The sequence below is a fragment of the Scyliorhinus torazame genome, chromosome 9 (assembly GCF_047496885.1).
Source record: "Scyliorhinus torazame isolate Kashiwa2021f chromosome 9, sScyTor2.1, whole genome shotgun sequence".
In the NCBI taxonomy this organism is placed as follows: Eukaryota; Metazoa; Chordata; class Chondrichthyes; order Carcharhiniformes; family Scyliorhinidae; genus Scyliorhinus; species Scyliorhinus torazame.
In genome coordinates, this window is record NC_092715.1 from 132,271,247 (window position 1) to 132,290,618 (window position 19,372).

The following is a 19,372-nucleotide window of genomic DNA, read 5'->3' on the forward strand; positions in this document are numbered from 1 at the left end:
CCCCTTTTATAAAAGAATGTATGTGTGTGGCAATAAATAATGTATGGTGAGAATGTTCCTAACTACGTGTGGGGTGCAAAGACATATTTACAGGACTACGTACATGAGAACTAAACTATTTACGTGGGAAGATGCCTGGTGCAGAGAAGCAGTATGCAACAAGAATAACGAGGTCAACACTATATACAAACCAGGGAAACGATCAAACAAAGCAACAAAACAATTCAGAGAGTCTATAAGTCCGCAAAGTTCATAAATTAAGTCTCTGAGGTGGGCGACGAATTGTGGTTGACCGCCTCAAGGGTGGGTCGAGAGCCGCCGGTTGAGGAGCGGGCTGGACTGCGTCAGAGTCAGGGGGAGGCAGAGTGGCAGGGAGCTCTGCATAGTCCATGGCAGGGTCAGCAGGAGGGCGAGGCGATACTGGAGGATCATGTGGCGAGCATGGAACGAGACAAAGGGTGCGTTGATTGTGGCGCAGAATAGAGTCATCTGGTAGACGAACCAGGAACGAGCGGGGGGCCACCTGCCGAAGGACAACAGCAGTCGCAGACCAGCCCCCATCCTGAAGATGGACGCGGACGTTGTCATCTGGAGCCAGAGCAGGGAGATCAGCTGCACGGTAGTCATGAGCCGCCTTGTGCTGTGCACGAGACATCTGCAATCGGCGAAGGACCGGAGCGTGGTCGAGGTCTGGGACATGAATGGACGGCACCGTCGTCCTCAGGGTACGAAGCATGAGTAACTGGGCTGGCGACAGGCCAGTGGACAGCGGGGCGGTGTGATAGGCCAGCAGGGCAAGGTAGAAATCGGACCCAGCATCGGCAGCCTTGCATAGGAGCCGTTTGACTATATGTACTCCCTTCTCCGCTTTGCCGCAGGATTGGGGGTACAGGGGACTGGATGACACATGGGCAAAATTGTACCGCCTGGCAAAGTTGGACCATTCCTGGCTGGCGAAGCAGGGGCCATTGTCCGACATAACCGTGAGCGGGATGCCGTGTCGTGCAAATGTTTCTTTACATGCACGAATGACAGCAGACGAGTGATGTCGTGCAACCGTATCACCTCCGGGTAATTCGAAAAGTAGTCCACGATCAGGACATAGTCTCTACCCAGCGCGTGGAAAAGGTCGATGCCCACCTTGGTCCATTGTGACGTAACCAACTCATGGGGTTGCAGGGTCTCACGTGGTTGGGCTGGCTGGAAGCGCTGACAAGTGGGGCAGTTGAGCACTGTGTTGGCTATGTCCTCATTAATGCCGGACCAGTACACTGCCTCTCGGGCCTGTCGGCGGCACTTTTCCATGCCAAGGTGGCCCTCGTGTAGTTGTTCCAGGACAAGTTGGCGCATGCTATGCGGGATGACAATGCGGTCCAGTTTTAGAAGAACCCCGTCTACTACCGCCAGCTCATCTCTGATATTATAGAACTGAGGGTATTGGCCCTTGAGCCACCTGTCCATTAGGTGGCGCATGACACGCTGTAGCAAGGGGTCAGCCGCTGTCTCGTGGCGAATTATCGAGGCGTTCATCCGTGGCAGGTAGATTGGAGGCCGCGAATGCCACATGGGCGTCAACCTGGCAGACAAATCCTGCTGGGTCACATAGAGTGTTGACTGCCCTGGAGAGAGCATCAGCAATGATGAGGTCCTTGCCTGGGGTGTATACCAGCTGGAAGTCATATCGCCGGAGCTTGAGAAGAATACGTTGGAGGCGAGGTGTCATGTCGTTCAAGTCTTTCTGTATTATATTGACCAGTGGGCGATGGTCGGTCTCGACGGTGAATTGAGGAAGTCTGTACACATAATCGTGAAACTTAACCACACCGGTCAGAAGGCCCAGGCACTCCTTTTCTATCTGCGCGTAGCGCTGCTCCGTGAGGGTCATCGCATGTGACGCATTTGCAACGGGGGCCCATGATGAGGCCTCATCACGTTGAAGGCGCACTGCCCCAATGCCGGATTGACTGGCATCGGTCTAAATTTTGGTCTCCTTTGCTGGATCAAAGAAAGCTAAGACCGGGGCCGTGGTCAGTTTTGCCTTGAGTTCTCTCCATTCGCGCTCGGGGGCAGTGAGCCATTGGAAGTCTGTCGTCTTCCTGACCAGGTTCCTGAGAGCCGTGGTATGAGAGGCGAGGTTAGGGATAAATTTCCCTAAAAAATTGACCATGCCCAGAAATCGGAGGACCGCCTTCTTGTCCTCTGGTGTTTTCATAGCTGTGATGGCAGCTACCTTGTCCGCAGCCGGCTGCACACCAAATTGGGAGATGTGGTCCCCGAGGAACTTGAGTTCCATCTGACCAAAAGAGCATTTGGCCCTGTTGAGGTGGAGGCCATGCTCATGTATACGTCTGAATACACGCTGGAGGCGACTAACATGCTCCTGCGGGGTGTTGGACCAAATGATTATGTCATCGACATAGACGCGAACACCTTCAATGCCTTCCATAATTTGTTTCATAATCTAATGGATCATTTCTGATGCAGATATGATCCCGAACGGCATCCTGTTATAACAATATCTGCCAAAGGGGGTATTAAATGTGCAAAGTTTCCTGCTGGATTTATCGAGCTGGATTTGCCAGACTCCTTTTGAGGCGTCGAGTTTGGTGACGAGCTTGGCGCGAGCCATCTCACATGTGAGCTCTTCGCACTTGGGAATTGGATAATGCTCCCTCATGATATTGTGATTTAGATCCTTGGGATCAATGCAAATTCTCAATTCGCCGGAAGGCTTTTTTACACATACCATAGAACTGACCCAGTCGGTCGGTTCTGTGACTTTGGAAATCACTCCTTGGTTCTGGAGGTCCTGCAGCTGCTGCTTGAGGCGGTCCTTAAAGGGTTCTGGGACCCTGCGAGGTGCGTGCACCACAGGTGTGGCATTCGGTTTTAATTCAATTTTGTAGGTGTACGGGAGCGTGCCCATGCCCTCGAAGTCTTTGTGGTACTGGTTGATAATGGCGTCGAGCTGCGCCCTGAAGTCGGTGTCCTGAAAGGCAGACGCGTCAGCAGAAGAGATGGAGTGATCTCTCTGAACTAGGTTCAACAGCTTGCATGCCGGCACGCCAAGCAGGGAGGCATTCGAGGAGCCCACGATTTCAAAAGGAAGGATGGCTTTGCGTGACTTGTGCGTTGCTTCGTGCTGACACGAGCCGTTGGCAGCAATGGCATTGCCATTATAATCTAATAGCTGGCAGGCTGATGGGAGGATGTCTGGTTTGACACAAAGGCTTTGAAGGTCAATGAGATTGGTGGAGGCACCAGTGTCCAGGTGGAATCGTATTTGGGACCGGTTGACCGTAAGGGTGGCACACCACTCATCGTCCGGATCGATGCTGTATACCGATAGAGGCTGGATTCTTTGCTTCGGGGACACCCTGTTTTTTGTAACGATACCGATTCGAAAAGGTGTCTTCGGGTCCTCGGTCTTAATATCGGGCACAAGCTGATCTGCATAAAGCAGCATAGTGTCCAAGTTTGCCACATCTCAGGCATTGTCGGGATTTGGCAGGGCATTGCCGTTTTAAGTGGGTGGAGCCACAGTTGCCGCACATTGTAGCGTCAGTATGTTCGCTGCGCCACTGCGCATGCGCGGTGCTGCCGTACGTGGTGCGCGCCTGCGCAGTACGTTCACCGACGTCGACATCCCCTCATTCGGTTCGCACAAGCGCGGGAGTCCGCGAAAAGCGCGCAAAATGGCTGCCCTCATCCAGGCTGAGGCCCTGGAGTTGCTCGATTGCTTGGACCCGAATGAGCAGGAACTCTGATGCACCCTGTCTTTATAGTGAGTGTGCTCTAACTGGTGATTGGCTGCGGTGTTGTGTGTGCTGATTGGTCTTGCTGTGTGTCCATCAGTGTGTGTGTATCTGCACCATGATATACTGGTGTATATCATGACAGGAGTGAGGGGCAAGGTTTAGAGGAGATGTACGAGGCAAGTTTTTTACACAGAGGGTAGTGGGTGCCTGGAACTCGCTGCCGGAGGAGGTGGTGGAAGGTAGGACGATAGTGACATTTAAGGGGCATCTTGACAAATACATGAACAGGATGGGAATAGAGGGATACGGACCCCGGAAGGGTAGAAGATTGTAGTTTAGTCGGGCAGCATGGTCCACGCAGGCTTGGAGGGCCGAAGGATCTGTTCCTGTGCTCTACTTTTCTTTATTCTTTATTATTTGTTCTACACATTTTTTAAGCCTCAAACATACTCTAGTGGGTATCCATTTGTCTCTTCAGCTCTCATGCTGAGATTTGTAAGAGGAAAACGAAAGGCCAGGAATATTAATCAGACTAGCCTGCTCCAAACCACCATTAATTATGAGCCATTGGCAATGTTATCAAACTTGGCTGCGAATTAAGTGCAAGAAATAGAAATTTGCTGGTTTGCAAATATGGGACGGGATTCTCCGGTCGGCGACGGCGAAATCGCGTTCGCCGATCGGTCGGAGAATCCCCATTTGCGCTGAACCCGGGGGTGGCGGCGCTTTTGCGATGCTCCGCCCCCTCAAAAATGGTGTACTACGCCGCACGCCGTTGGGGCAGCCTCAGGACATCACCCGAGGTCCTCCCCGATGCTCCGTCCCCGATGGGCCGAGTTCCTGGTGGCGTGGAACACTTGTCCTTTTTATTTTCGGGAACCCGGCATGGCGGCTGCGGACTGTGTCCGGCGTTGCCACAGTCGATGGATGCCGATCCACAGGGGGGACATTGGCGGGGGCAGGGGCACTGGGGGTATGCTCCGGGGGTTAAGAGGCTGATCATAGGGAGGGCAGTTTTGGCAGGCTGTGTCCATGCACGGCCGGCGCCATGGGGCACGGCACGGTCAATGCAGGCTGACGGCGTGCGCATGCGCCGCCACGGACCCGGCAATTCTCCGGCTGTATCCGCAGGTAAAGGGCTTTATGCAGCGTGCCTGCTAGCCCCCCACCAGATGGAGGATCAGTGCAGCTTTTGCGTTGTTTATTCTGGCGTAAAACGCCACTCTTTCCACGCTGGTGTCAGCACTTAGTCTTCAAATCGGAGAATCTAGCCCATGGAGTCTCCTCAGTAAAAATATGAATAACATTAATTTTATTCAGTGGTACGTTGCAATCATGCAAGTGTCCACATGAAGATGCAAATGCCATAGAGTGGGACGTCATCTTGTTTTAATAAAAGGAAAGGTGATTAAATACACTGCTAAGCAGCAGTGATCAGCTGATGTCAAGTATGGTTTTTGAACGCTTTCAGGAAGAATGGAGGGCCGAAGTCAGTACGAATCGTAATTTTCTTATTCTGGGTTCCAGTTTAGCACATTGAGTGAAACTATTACAAAGCAAGCTGCTCAATTGCAACCTGGGGCGAGATTCTCCGACCCCCCCGCCGGGTCGGAGAATCGCCGGGGGCTGGCGTGAATCCCGCCCCAGCCGGTTGCCGAAGTCTCCGGCACCGGATATTCGGTGGGGGCGGGAATCGCGGCGCGCTGGTTGGCCGGCCCCCCCGCTCGATTCTCCGGCCCGGATGGGCCGAAGTCCCGCCGCTAAAATGCCTGTCCCGCCGGCGTAAATGAAACCACCTACCTTACCGGCGGGACAAGGCGGCGCGGGAGGGCTCCGAGGTCCTGGGGGGGGCGCAGGGTGATCTGGCCCCGGGTGGTGCCCCCACGGTGGCCTGGCCTGCAATCGGGGCCCACCGATCCGCGGGCGGGCCTGTGCCGTGGGGGCACTCTTTCCCTTCCGCCTCCGCCACGGTCTCCACCATGGCGGAGGCAGAAGAGACTCCCTCCAATGCGCATGCGCGGGAATGCCGTCAGCGGCTGCTGACGCTTCCGCGCATACGCCGCCCGGAGATGTCATTTCCGCGCCAGCTGGCGGGGCACCAAAGGCCTTTTCCGCCAGCTGGCGGGGCGGAAATTCGTCCGGCGCCGACCTAGCCCCTCAAGGTTGGAGCTCAGCCCCAAAAGATGCAGAGTATTCCGCACCTTTGGGGCGGCGCGATGCCCGTCTGATTTGCGCCGTTTTGGGCGCCAGTCGGCGGACATCGCGCCGTTTCCAGAGAATTTCGCCCCTGAAATCCATTCAACTAAAAAGATACTGCATTATTCAACATATCGTACAGCACTTTATGTTTTGAGTATTGAGCAATATCACACTTCGCAGGCAAGCGAACATACTATTGAGATGAAACTAAATGTAACTAATTATTGTGAAGAAATATCCGAAAATAAGCTCAAGATCATATCCAAAAACCATTATTAAATCTCAAGCAATAAATACAAGCTCTAAGCTTTTGTTCATTTTCTTTTATTACAAAACATTTTAGCAGCTTCAAGATTTAAAAAAAGTTAAAACAAATTGCTGAATGGAATTGGTTTTATGTTCAATTATTTTGGCGAACCATTTGATCGTAATTTACTCTGCTGTATCCAAACTGTACATTTCAGAGTATTTAATATAATTATTATGGTGTTTTTTTAAAAAACGTTCTCTATGAGAGGTGCTGACAAGGCCGGACATTTATTGCACATTCCTAGTTACCCTTGAAAACGTGGCCATAGGTCTTCTGTTCCAGTTCTGTGGTCCCCTTGGGGGACTCCTGCCATGGCTGAGTACCAAGTAGGTTGGTGCCCCCCGATATAGCACAGGATGATGTATGGCTTTGAGGGTAACTTGAAAGTGATGGTGTTCCACAGCATTATTGTTCTTGTTCACCTTGGGGGTAAAAGCCTTTGGGTCCAATGGCAGGCTTACCAAACAAATAAACGATGGTATATGGAGAATGGTGAAGAGACTCCCAAGTGCCTTTGCAATTTTGACTTGCGACTTCTCGAACGCAGCAACTGAGCCACTTGTTACATAGCACTCAGCCTTAGCCCTCCTCATGTCGCTGAGGTTTTAATGGCCTGGTCTTTAAAGATGAAATTGCTCTGAGCATTTTCTATCTATACTCTGAAACTGGCAGTGACTTTTGGCATCTACAAATGGGCAGGTAAACATAGAAATCGGAAAGTTGCTATCAGTGATTTTCCACCCTTCAACGTGTACTGTTGATGCCCTCCCAGATGTACGTCTTAAAAATCACTTAAATTGATTTGAACTTTCACTTTCTTCACTGTTAAACTTGACCATCCAGGCATGTTCACTGGGAAGTCAGCAGCCTCAACTCCTGTCACTTTCTGAATAATCTTCTCGTGGACATCTAACCTGCATAAGGGCTTGTACAGACACAACCAAATCACTGTGGTGAAACAATAAGTGCTATTGAAAATGAGGAGCTGGAGTGCTACCCTGAGCTGAAGAATTACAGAATCAAGATCTCAGGGTGGCACGATGGCACAGTGGTTAGCACTGCTGCCTCACAGGGTCCCAGGTTCAATTCTGACCTCGGGCGACTGTCTATGTGGAGTTTGCACTTTGTCCCCGTGTGTTTCCTCCGGGTGCTCCGTTTTCATCCCGCAGTCCAAAGATGTGTAGGTCAGGTGGATTGGCCATGTTAAATTTCCTCTTAGCCTCCAAAAGGTGAGGTGGGGTTATGGGGATAGGGTGGGCTTAAGTAGGGTGCTCTTTCCAAGGGGCAGTGCTGACTCAATGGCACTGTAAATTCTAGGATTCTGTGAAAAGAGTTGTGATCAAGGAGCACCGATATGATATGGAGGCAATGGAGACGGATTACATGCATAAAGTTGAGACCACATCCAAATGAAAAGAGTCCATTATCAGCAGCGTGTTAAATTAGGTTTCCTGCAATCTGTAGAACAACCTTAAAAATGGGAACCGTCTAGATCACGAAGTATCAAAACAGTAGGAAGTACTTCTGAGAGCAAAAATAACTTCTGAAGAGGCAGCTAAGAATGCTGCAATAGATTTAAAAACAGAATGTGTTGGAAATACACAACAGGTATGGCAGCAAATGTGGAGAGAGAAACAGAGTTAACATTTCAGTTCTGTAACTTTCAGACTGCAACGGTATCTTTTTCACTGAACCTGCAAGACCTGTGCCCAATTCTCCAATGCCTCCACCAGCAGGAAAATACGCCGGTCCAGAACACGTCTGGGATAACACGGTGTGCAGAAGTCAGGCTTGCCTGAAGAAGGCCTGGGGCTGCCTCCGGAGTTTGGGATGGAGAGCGCCAGTGACCCTGGGTTCTGGAGCACCACGGCAGTGGATGGGGGAAATACCAATCATGTGAATGCTCCTGCTTCATTGACATCGAGGAAGTGCATTCTCCAGCCTCAGCATGTAGAAATCCATCTGCTTTCTTCAGTAGATCCATCTTTTTTCCTCAGCAGTGCGTCAGTAAATACGACACCCATATATGTCAAGCCTGTCCCACCATGAAATATGGTGCTAAACTCCCAATGCATAATTAAGAGATCAGGAATGAAATGTATGCCATGGTTTCCCATCCGCCTCCACAGCAGGAAACACTCCCCATTCCAGCCCCGCCACAGGACTTGTTCCCAAATTGCCCGGCATTAACTGGAATTATTAAGTCTTTCAAAAAATTAATTTACAGGATGTGGGCATCGCTGGCTAAATCAGCATTTATTGGCCATCCCTACTTGCTCTTGAGATGGTAATCTTCCTCCTTGAACTGCTGCAGACCTCGAGGTGTAGATACACCCACTGTGCTGTTAGTGAGAGAATTTCAGGACTTTGACCCAGTGACAGTCAATATATTTCCAAGTCAGGATGGTGAGTAACTTGGAGGGGACACTCACAGGTATCTGTTGACCTTGTACTTCCAGATGGTGATGGTCATGGGTTTGGAAGATGCTACCTAAGGAACCTTGGTGAGCACCTTCAATGCGTCTTGTAGATGGAACACCACGGCTGCCAATGTTTGTAGGCGGTGGAGGGTTTCAATGTTTGTGGAAGGGTTAGCAATCAAGTGGGCTGCTTTGTGCTGGATTGTGTCAAACTTCTTGAAGTCGTTGTTGGAGCTGAACTCATCTCGGGAAGTGGAGAGTATTCATCATAATCCTGACTTGTGCCTTGTAGATTGTGGTTAGGCTTTGGGGTGTCAGGAGGTGAGTTACTCACTGCAGGATTCCTACTTTTTGATCTGCTCTGATAGCCACAGTATTTATATGGCTAGTCTCGTTCAATTTTTGGTCATTGGTAATCCCCAGGATTTTGATGGTGGGGGATTCTGTGATGGTAATGTCATTGACTGTCATGGGGTGATGGTTAGAGACCTCCCTTGTTGGAGATGTTAATTGCCTGGCACTTGTGTGGCGGGAATGTTACTTGTCACTTATCAGCCCCAGCCTGGATATTGTCCAGGGCTTGTGCATTTATACATAAGACTGCTTCAGTGTCTGAGGAGCCACAAATGATTCTGAACACTGCAATTTTCATCCCCACTGTCGTGTTGGGTGTTCCACTATACAAACGAACCAACGAGGTTGTGGATGGTACAACTCTGTTTTATTATTCTGTACAATAACTACTGTTAACTTCTGGCTGTGGTTCGTACTTCACCAGTTAACCTGTGGACCCAGCCCTAGCACTATCTTAGTGAGGCACTCAGCACATGGTGTATGTCTGAGTGGCACACTGTGAGCTCTGTGCTCTGAGCTATCTCCTGGTGGTCTGAGCGGGAACTGTGGTGTTCCCTGTTTTATAGTGCGTGTGCTCTCACTGGTGATTGGCTGCGATGCTGCGTGTGTGTTGATTGGTCCGTCTACCTGTCCATCAGTGTGTGTGTGATTGCACCATGATATGTTAATATGGATATCATGACATCCCCCTTTTCACAAGAATATGTGCCTACATGGTAATAAATATTGGTGTGTACTGAGTGCGGCTGAGTATGTGTGTGCAATATTTACAACATGTACATGAGGCTAAACTATATACATAGGAAGGTGTCAGGCGCAACATAGCAACGAGGTTGTACCACAAACAAAACAAGTGCAATCATCAAATATCGAAAGAGAACTCCTGGAACGACAAAAAGAGAAACACGTTAACATTGTTGCACAACAATTCAGTGAGTCCAATGTGCAAACAGGCTCATAAGTCCAGCCTAGTAGGTGGGCGACGAATTCGGGTTCACCGCCTCAAGGATGGGTCAGGATCCATCGGCTGAGGAATGGGCCTGGCCACGGGCGATAGAGGAATAGACAGAGTGGCAGGAAGCTCCACGAAGTCGACATCAGGAGGGCATGGCACCAGTGCATGATCACGTAGCGAACGCGGAAGCAGCCGAAGGGCCCGCCGATTACGCCGGCGAATGGAACCATCAGGCATGCGAACCGGAACGAGCGGGGAGCCACGCGGTGGAGAACCTCGGCAGTTGCCGACCAGCCACCCTCTGGTAGGTGTTGCGGATGTTGTCTCCAGGCGCCAGGGCAGGAAGATCAGTTGCCCGAGTGTCATGTGCCACCTTCTGCTGAGCAGCTGTTGTTGCATCCTTCGCAATACTGGAGCATGGTCGGGTTTAGGAACATGAATGGATGGCACAGTGGTCCTGAGGGTGCGACCCATCAACAGCTGGGCTGGTGAGAGGCCTGTGGACAGTGGGGCTGAGCGATAGGCCAGCAGGGCTAAACAGAAGTCAGATTCGGCATCAGCAGCCTTGCAGAGGAGCCGCTTCACGATATGGACGCCCTTTTCCGCCCTGCCATTTGATGGGGATGCAGAGGGTTGGGCGTCACGTGTGTGAAGCCATATGAAGACCATCCTTGGCTCGCAAAACAGGGCCCATTGTCCGACATAACGGTAAGCGGAATGCCATGGCAAGCGAAGGTTTCTTTACATGCTCTGATTACGGCTGATGATGTCAAGTCGTGCAGGCGTATGACCTCCGTATAATTGGAAAAATTGTCTATTATGATGACGTAGTCCCTGCCGAGCGCATGAAAAAGGTCCACACCCACCTTTGCCCAGGGGGACGTTACCAACTCATGGGGCTGAAACGTCTCAGGGGGTTGCGCCGGCTGAAACCTTTGGCAGGTGGGGCAGTTGAGCACCATGTTGGCGATGTCGTCGCTGATGCCCGGCCAACACACAGCCTCTCGGGCCCTCCGCCTGCACTTTTCAACCCCGAGATGGCCTTCGTGCAATTGTTCGAGGACAAGCCTATACGGTAGCAATGTGGATAGCACAATTGTTTCACAGTTCCAGGTTCCCAGGTTCGATTCCGGCTTGGATCACTGTCTGTGCGGAGTCTGCACATCCTCCCCGTGTGTGCGTGGGTTTCCCCCAGGTGCTCCGGTTTCCTCCCACAGTCCACAGATGTGCCGGTTAGGTGGATTGGCCATGATAAATTGCCCTTAGTGTCCAAAATTGCCCTTAGTGTTGGGTGGGGTTACTGGGTTATGGGGATAGGGTGGAGTTGTTGACCTTGGGTGGGGTGCTCTTTCCAAGAGCCGGTGCAGACTCGATGGGCCGAATGGCCTCCTTCTGCACTGTAACTTCTATGATCTATGATCTATGCTGTGTGGGATCACAATCCGGTCCAACTTTAGGAGGACACCATCAATGACGGCCAAGTCATCCCGGACATTGTAGAATTGTGGGCACTGGCCCTTGAGCTACCCTTCCGTCATGTGGCGCATCACATGTTGTAGAAGGGGGTCAGCCACAGTCTCACGGCGAATGTGGGCCAGACTTGCATCAGTAGCTGGCAGATTAGCCGATGTGAAGGCTACATGTGCGTCGACCTGACAGACGACCCCCCCCCGATTCGGGCGGTGTGCACACTGCTCTGGACAGGGCATCAGCGAAGATGAGTTCCTTTCCCGGGGTGTAGACACGTTGGAAGTCGTACCTCCGGAGCTTGAGCAGAATGCGCTGGAGGCGAGGGGTCATCTCATTGAGGTCCTTTTGTATGATGCTGACCAAGGGGCGATGGTCGGTTTCCACGGTGAACTGAGGAAGACCATACACATTGTCGTGGAATTTATCTATGCCGGTTAACAAACCCAGGCACTCCTTCTCAATCTGCGCATAGCGCTGTTCTGTGGGGGTCATGGCCCGTGAGGCGACCAGGGCCCATGATGCAGTGTCGTCCCGTTGCAGGAATACCGCCCCAATGCCGGACTGGCTGGTATCAGTCGAGATCTTTGTGTCTCGATCAGTGTCGAAGAACGCCAATACTGGGGCAGTGGTGAGCTTGATTTTGAGCTCCTCCCAATCCTTCTGGTGTGCGGGCAGCCATTGGAACGCCGTAGTCTTCTTCACCAGGTGGCGAAGAGCCGTTGTGTGCGTGGCAAGGTTGGGAATGAACTTCCCCAGGAGGTTGACCATCCCGAGAAAGCGTAGCACTGCCTTCTTGTCTGCCGGCTGCGGCATGGCTGCGATAGCTGTCGCATTGTCGGCATCCGGACGCACCCCTGACCGGGATATGTGGTCCCCCAGAAACTTTAGCTCAGTTTGGCCAAAAGAACACTTGGCTCGGTTGAGGCGCAGTCCGTGCTCTCGTATCCGAGCAAAGACGCGCTGGACACGACTGATGTGCTCCTGTGGTGTGGTGGACCAGATGATGACGTCGTCAACATAGACGCACACCCCTTCGATGCCCTCCATCATCTGTTCCATGATTCGATTAAACACCTCGGATGCCGAGATGATGCCAAACGGCATTCTATTGTAGCAGAATCTGCCAAAGGGAGTGTTGAAAGTGCACAGCTTCCTGCTGGACTAATCCAGCTGAATCTGCCAAAAGCCCTTTGAGGCATGAAGCTTGGTAAAAATTTTAGCCGGAGCCATTTCGCTCGTGATCTCTTCCCGTATGGGTATGGGGTAGTGTTCCCTCATGATGTTATTGTTCAGGTCTTTCGTAGTCTGCATCCGGGAAATCGGACGTGCCTTCTGGAGACAGAGTGTGTAACCGCTGAACGAGGTGGAGGATCTTGCACACCTGTGCGCCTAGCAGAGAGTCCTTTGAGGATCCAACTATCTCAAAAGACAGTGTGGCTGTGTATGAATTGTGTGCAACCTCGAGCTGGCAGGACCCCATGGCCGGGATAACATTACCATTGTAATCGACCAACTATCAGCGGGATGGCCGAATCGGTGGTTTGACCTTCAAGGTGTAGAAGGCTGACCATGCAATGAGATTGACGGAGGCACCAGTTTCTAAGCGGAATGTGATGGTGATCGGTTGACCGTTAGGGTGGCACATCATTCATCGCCCGGATTAATGCTGTGCATCGGCTGGTGGGTCCTACTTGGGGACATCCGATTTCTGTCTATTACCGCAACACGGAAGGCTTCCCGGTCGTCAGTATCACCGGTCTGTACGTCGTCAGGCTATGACTCAGTGTATGGAGGCTGAATGGCCCGCACGTCCCTGCGAGGCTGGCGGAATTGCAGAGCGTTGGCAGGTTGAGCTGCTCGACAGCAGGCAGCGTAGTGGCCCACCTTGCCACAGCGGAGGCATTGTCGAGTTTTGGCTTGACATTGACGCTTTAAGCGTGCGGATCCACAGTTGCCGCACGTCATGACGTCATGGCGTTCATTGCACCACCGTGCATGCGCAGTTCGGTCCTGCGTAGAGCGCACCTGCGTGTCACATCCCTCTGCGTCGACGTCCCCTCTTTTGGCGCGTACAAGCGCGGGAGGCCTCGGAAAGAGTGCAAAATGGCCGTCCTCATCCGGGCCGCGGGCCAGGGGGAACTCTATCGACTGGACCCACTCGGCCTCGTAGGACCCCTGCCGTGCCGATTCGGCCACCTGGAATTGGGAGTACCAGCTGGTCGCGTTTTCGTGGAGGACGCAGGTTTCGATGGCGGTGGCTAGGGGAGGCTCTTTATTTTGAGGAGCTCCTGGCGTAGGGTGTCCGAGGTGACCCCAAAAACTATCTGATCCCGAATCATGGAATCGGAGGTGGCCTCATAGCCGCAGGACTGCGCGAGGATATGGAGGTGTGTCAAAAAAGATTGAAAATGCTCATCCTTACCCTGCAGGCGCTGCTGGAAGAGGTACCTCTCGAAGCTCTCATTCACTTCGACGCTGAAGTGTTGCTCAAGTTTTAGAAGGACCGTCTTGTACTTTGTCTTGTCCTCGCCTTGCGCGAATGCCAGGGAGTTGTAGATGTGGATGGCGTGTTGCCCCACCGTGGAGAAGAGGAGGGCGATCGTCCTGGTGTTCGATGCATTCTCCCTGTCTGTGGCTTCTCGGAAGAGCTAGAAGCGCTGTTTAAACAGCTTCCAGTTGACGCCTAGATTTCCAGCGATTCGGAGTGGCTGCGGCGGGCTGATGGTGTCCATGGCGCAGGATGGCGGATCTCTGAAGAGGTGCAGGTAGGTCTCACAGTTGCTGGCGAGTTTCCAATCCTGGTACTATGTCGTGTTGGGTGTTCCGATATACAAACGAACCAACACGGTTGTAGATGGTACAACTCTGTTTTATTATTCTGTACAATAACAACTGTTAACTTCTGGCTGTGGTTCGTACTTCACCAGTTAACCTGTGGACCCAGCCCTAGCACTAACTTAGAGAGGCACTCAGCACATGGTGTATGTCTGAGTGACACGCTGTGAGCTCTGTGCTCTGAGCTATCTCCTGGTGGTCTGAGCGGGAACTGTGGTGTTACCTGTTTTATAGTGCATGTGCTCTCAATGGTGATTGGCTGTGATGTTGCGTGTGTGTTGATTGGTCCGTCTACCTGTCCATCAGTGTGTGTGTGTATGTGATTGCACCATGCTATGTTAATATGGATATCATGACACGCACTTATGACCTGATGACAGAAGGAAGGTCATTGATGAAGCAACTGAAAATGATGTCGGACACTAGGAGCTGAGATGACTGACCTCCAAGCACCACAACCATCTTCCTTTGTGAGAGGAATGACTCGAAGCAGCGGAGAGTTTCCCCCTGATTCCCATTGACTCCAGTTCAGCAAAGGCTCCTTGATGCCATACTTGGTCAAATGCTGCCTTGATGTCAAGGGCAGTCACTCTCACCTCACCTCTGGAGTTCAGCTCCTTTGCCCATGTTTGAACCAAGGCTGCAATGAGACAAGGAGTTGAGTGACCCTGATGGAACACAAGCTGACCATCAGTGAACAGGTTGTTACTAAGCAAATGCTGCTTGAGAGCACTGATGATGTCCCCTTCTATCAATTTACTGGTGATCAAGGGTAGACTGATGGGCCAGTAATTGGCAGGGCTGTATTTGTCCTGTTTCCTATGTACAGGACATACCGAGGCAATTTCCAACATTGGCAGGTATACCAGTGGCTATAGCTGTACTAAAACAGCTTAGCTTGTCTGCACTAGCTCTGACTAGTTACTGCTCTGAGACTGTTAGAAAAAGCTAATCCCTCTGGATAGATGCTTTGCTGAGGAGAGTTACACAAGGCTCAAAAACTCCATTGGCCATTGTTTTTTCCATTTTTCAGCTGGAAATGGAAGCTAAAAAGATTAGCTTTAGGCACCATATCACATACCCCATCAGCACCTGTTAAAAGCTCTGTCATGGTGGCACAATGGTTAACACTGCTCCCCCTGGCGCTGAGGACCCAGGTTTGATCACGGCCCTGGGTCACTGTCTGTGTGGAATTTGCACATTCTCCCCGTGTCTGCATGGGTTTCACCCCCACAATCCAAAGATGTGCAGGGTAGGTGGATTGGCCACGCTAAATTGCCCCTTAATTGGAAACAAAATTGGGTACTTGACATGTGAGAGTACCTTTAAGAAATGGGTGTTTATCAGTGATGTCAGAGTGTGGGTGGAGCTGGGCTGTCTGTCTGCTTTTACTTTCACTTTGGGCTCGCAGCTACAGGGTGTGTTTAGTTTTGTTTTAGTTTTGGAGATGCTGCAGTCACAGCAAGATGTGTATGAATCTCTGCAAGCTTATGAATGTACATTTGGTGATTTCATAGTGGTAACTGTTCTCAGTAGTGAAGTTAAACCTGATGTATTTCTGTAAAAAGGGTTCTTTTTGTCTTCTGGATGTTGCAAGGAAAGATTAAGAATTACTTAGAGAGTGCTGTATTCTTTGGGGGATTTATTGGTGTTGATAGTTGTTGAGATGTTTACTGTGGGTTTATAAAGTGTTAACTGGTTTCATAAGTAAAACATTGTTTTAATTTAAAAGTACTGTAGATTTCTGTTGCATCACACCTGCAGAGTAGGGCCATGTGCTCCCCATAACCACGATCTATTAAAAGTTGTGGGTCAGGTGAACTCCATGATATACTTTGGGGCTCTCTAAACCCTGGCCCACAACAGTACTCTGAGTTTTTTTAAAAAGGGGGGAAAAAAGCCCTGTCCTATCAGTGTAAGCAGCTTCACAGGTCACCTGAAACAGGCACAGGGCCCCTCTCCTATGTTACGTTAGGGATCTAGCAAGTATAAAAAGCCCTCCGTAAAGTGAATCTGAGATGAACAAAGCAGGTGTTGTCCTGCCCTGCTCAAAATGCTTCAGTGGCCCGGATCACATTGCCACAGTGAGCCTTTGAAAAAGTTAGTGATATTAGTGTTTCCAGATTATTATTGATTGATAAACCATGTAGACTACTTTTTCCTTATTTCATTGACTGTTTTTGTCCCTTTATTTTCTTCTTAGCTGTCCAGAAGAGCAAAAATCCATTAAAAGGCCGCAGGAGACACTGGGACTAAATAGTAGATGCTAATGGTTACAGCTGTTGAGATTGACATAGCTTATTGAGCCAGAAATGTTGCTAATGCAATGTGTCGCACCAATTTAAAACTGCTAATTTGTTTATCCCTGGTTTTATATTCATTATGGGTGTACTTATATCCTTGCTCAATTTCAAGCACTCTGTGATGAACCGACAGAGAAATTACTTTGATAATAAGTTAATAATCGCACACCAGGGTACTCCATTGAATGTTTCTATCTCTAAATTGCTTGTTTTCTACAACACATAATGCTATAATTGTGGCTGACTAATATTGTAACAAGGGCAGGTATCTACAAAACTGGTAAGTGGTTGTTGAAAGTAAAGGAAGGCACAAAGAAATTGTGGTACAAACCAACAACGGACATCCATTAGCCTGAGAATTGCAACGGCAATTCTTGCTCATGATTTCTCATAATGCATACAATGTAGTAGTATAGTGGGTTCCGACCATGCCTCTAGATCCGGTGCTCCAGGTACAAGGCTTGCTTCAGGAATTAATAGCCACAGGAGCTTTGCACCTAACGTGGCCAATTACGCTGGTTATAAGTAGACCCAGGCAGCGGGCAGTGGAGGGGCCCATGCAACCTGACTGTTTGCCACTCTACTGTGGCTATGTTCATGGCCAGGTGGACCTGGAAGGGGTGTCGCAGGGACTGGGGTACATGATCACCCCGAAAATGGTATTTGGTTTTGTTAGTTTAGTTTCCTTTGAAACTTTCGCCCCATACCTTTGTTTGTTTATTTTTTGTTTATTAAACAAACATAAAATGCACCTCTTACTAGAATTGGAGAGAGGGGGCTGGATTCTCCATTTCTCTGCCCAACTGTTGACACCGGCGTCGGAACATTGGCGTTTTACGACAGAGAAATTGGCGCAACAACTACACCAATTCAGCTACCACCAGCGCCACGTGGAACACAAACAATTCCATGGAAAATGGTGCCGGATTCACCAGGTCCGTGATTGGCACTCATGAGGCTCACATGCGGCAACTGCATTTAAATGGTCCTTCCCCCCCACACACACCGTCCCAACCAACAAGATGCCTGGATGGAGAGCAGCGCATTGGTCCAGGGGTGCTGAGCTGGACACCCTCCTGGATGCCGTGGAGGAGAGACGGATGACCCTATTGTCATAATATGCACCCATGCACATCATGAGGTAAACACAGGCAGTGACAGACACCTAGGTTAGCCAATCAACATACAGGACAGAACACAACAAATCACCAGACAGAACACCAGAGAGGGGCTTCCAACTATAAAACACATCAGGCATCAGCACTCCGCCTCTTTCCACTGGCGACAACTGTAGTGACAGACAGGGTGTATATATCAGTCAGCACCTTCTACACGTAGATCAGAGCTAGCCTGGTCTAGTAAGCTAGAGTTAGTACACTTAGAGTAATAGAGTGTCAACCCACAGCCAGCTGTGTGCATTGTTACAGAAGTTCACTAAATCATATTGAACCAACGCCTATATTTGGTGTATGCTTTACCGTTCATCTGCTTCCTGTTGCAGTCCGTGTTACCCCCAGGGTGAATAACACGACATGATAGCAGGAGTCTACTTCATCTAAGCAATTTACCTTGAATAATTCAGTGACAACCAGCAAGTGCCTTCCAGCGGCATGGAGAAGATCCGGGCCCCTCCAGAGCTCCGGATCTCCGGAAATCTCGGCGCCAACTGGCGGGTCTTCAAGCAGAAATTCAGTCTCTACATAGAGGCCTCGGGCCTCAAGGATGCGTCCAATGCCAGAAACATTGCGCTGCTTCTATCGACTGCAGGGGACAAGACCATCCAAATCTTCAATTCGCTCACTTTTGCCGACGGCGAGGACAAGACCAAGTTCCAGACCGTGTTAGCCAAATTCGACAGTCACTTTTAAGTCGAAACGAATGAGAGCTTTGAGCGCTATGTCTTCCAGCAACACCTTCAGGGTAAGGATGAGCCTTTCCAATCCTTTCTAACTCATCTCCGCATATTAGAGCAATCCTGCAACTACGGTGACACCGCTGATTCCCTCATCAGGGATCAGATTGTGTTTGTGGTCTACTCCGACACCCTGCGGGAGCAGCTCCTACAAATAAAAAACATGACCCTGCCAGTAGCCATCGAGACGTGTAAAGTGCCTGAACAGGTGAAAAGTTGCTACTCCCGCCTTAAATCGGCAGAACAGGACCAACTTGCATCCCATGAGGCAGAGAGAGTACAGGCCATCGCCCGAATGCCGCGCCTTAGCATCGATGAAGGCGGCCATTTCGCGCGCTTTTCCCGGGGTCCCACGCATGCGCACCACGGACGGGACAATGAAGCGGCCGAAGACCACACTGCGCAGGTGCGACTAGCGGCTGACTGCACTGCGCATGTGCGACGACGCACGGAGCGTTATGACGTCAATGTCATGACGTGCCCAAACTGCGGCACCGCCACTTAAAGCGGCAATGCCCTGCAAGAGGCAGGCGATGTTTAAATTGTGGGAAGCCTGGACATTATGCAACCTTGTGCAGATCTGCACCACCGATCATGGGCCAGCGATCCCAGCTCCAACGCAAACGCATTTGAAGTGAGCAGCAAGGGCTGCTGGATTCGGAACCTGGTAACACCACGGATCCAGAGGACGACTGCATGGAGTCCCCATATTGTGTGGGCATCATTACCATGTATGACAAGGCCTCCTCAAATTCAGCAACATGCCTATCCATCCTCAACGTGGATTCTGCGGACGAATGGCGTGCTGTCGTACACGTTAACCAATGCAGCATCCGGTTCAGGCTGGACACTGGTG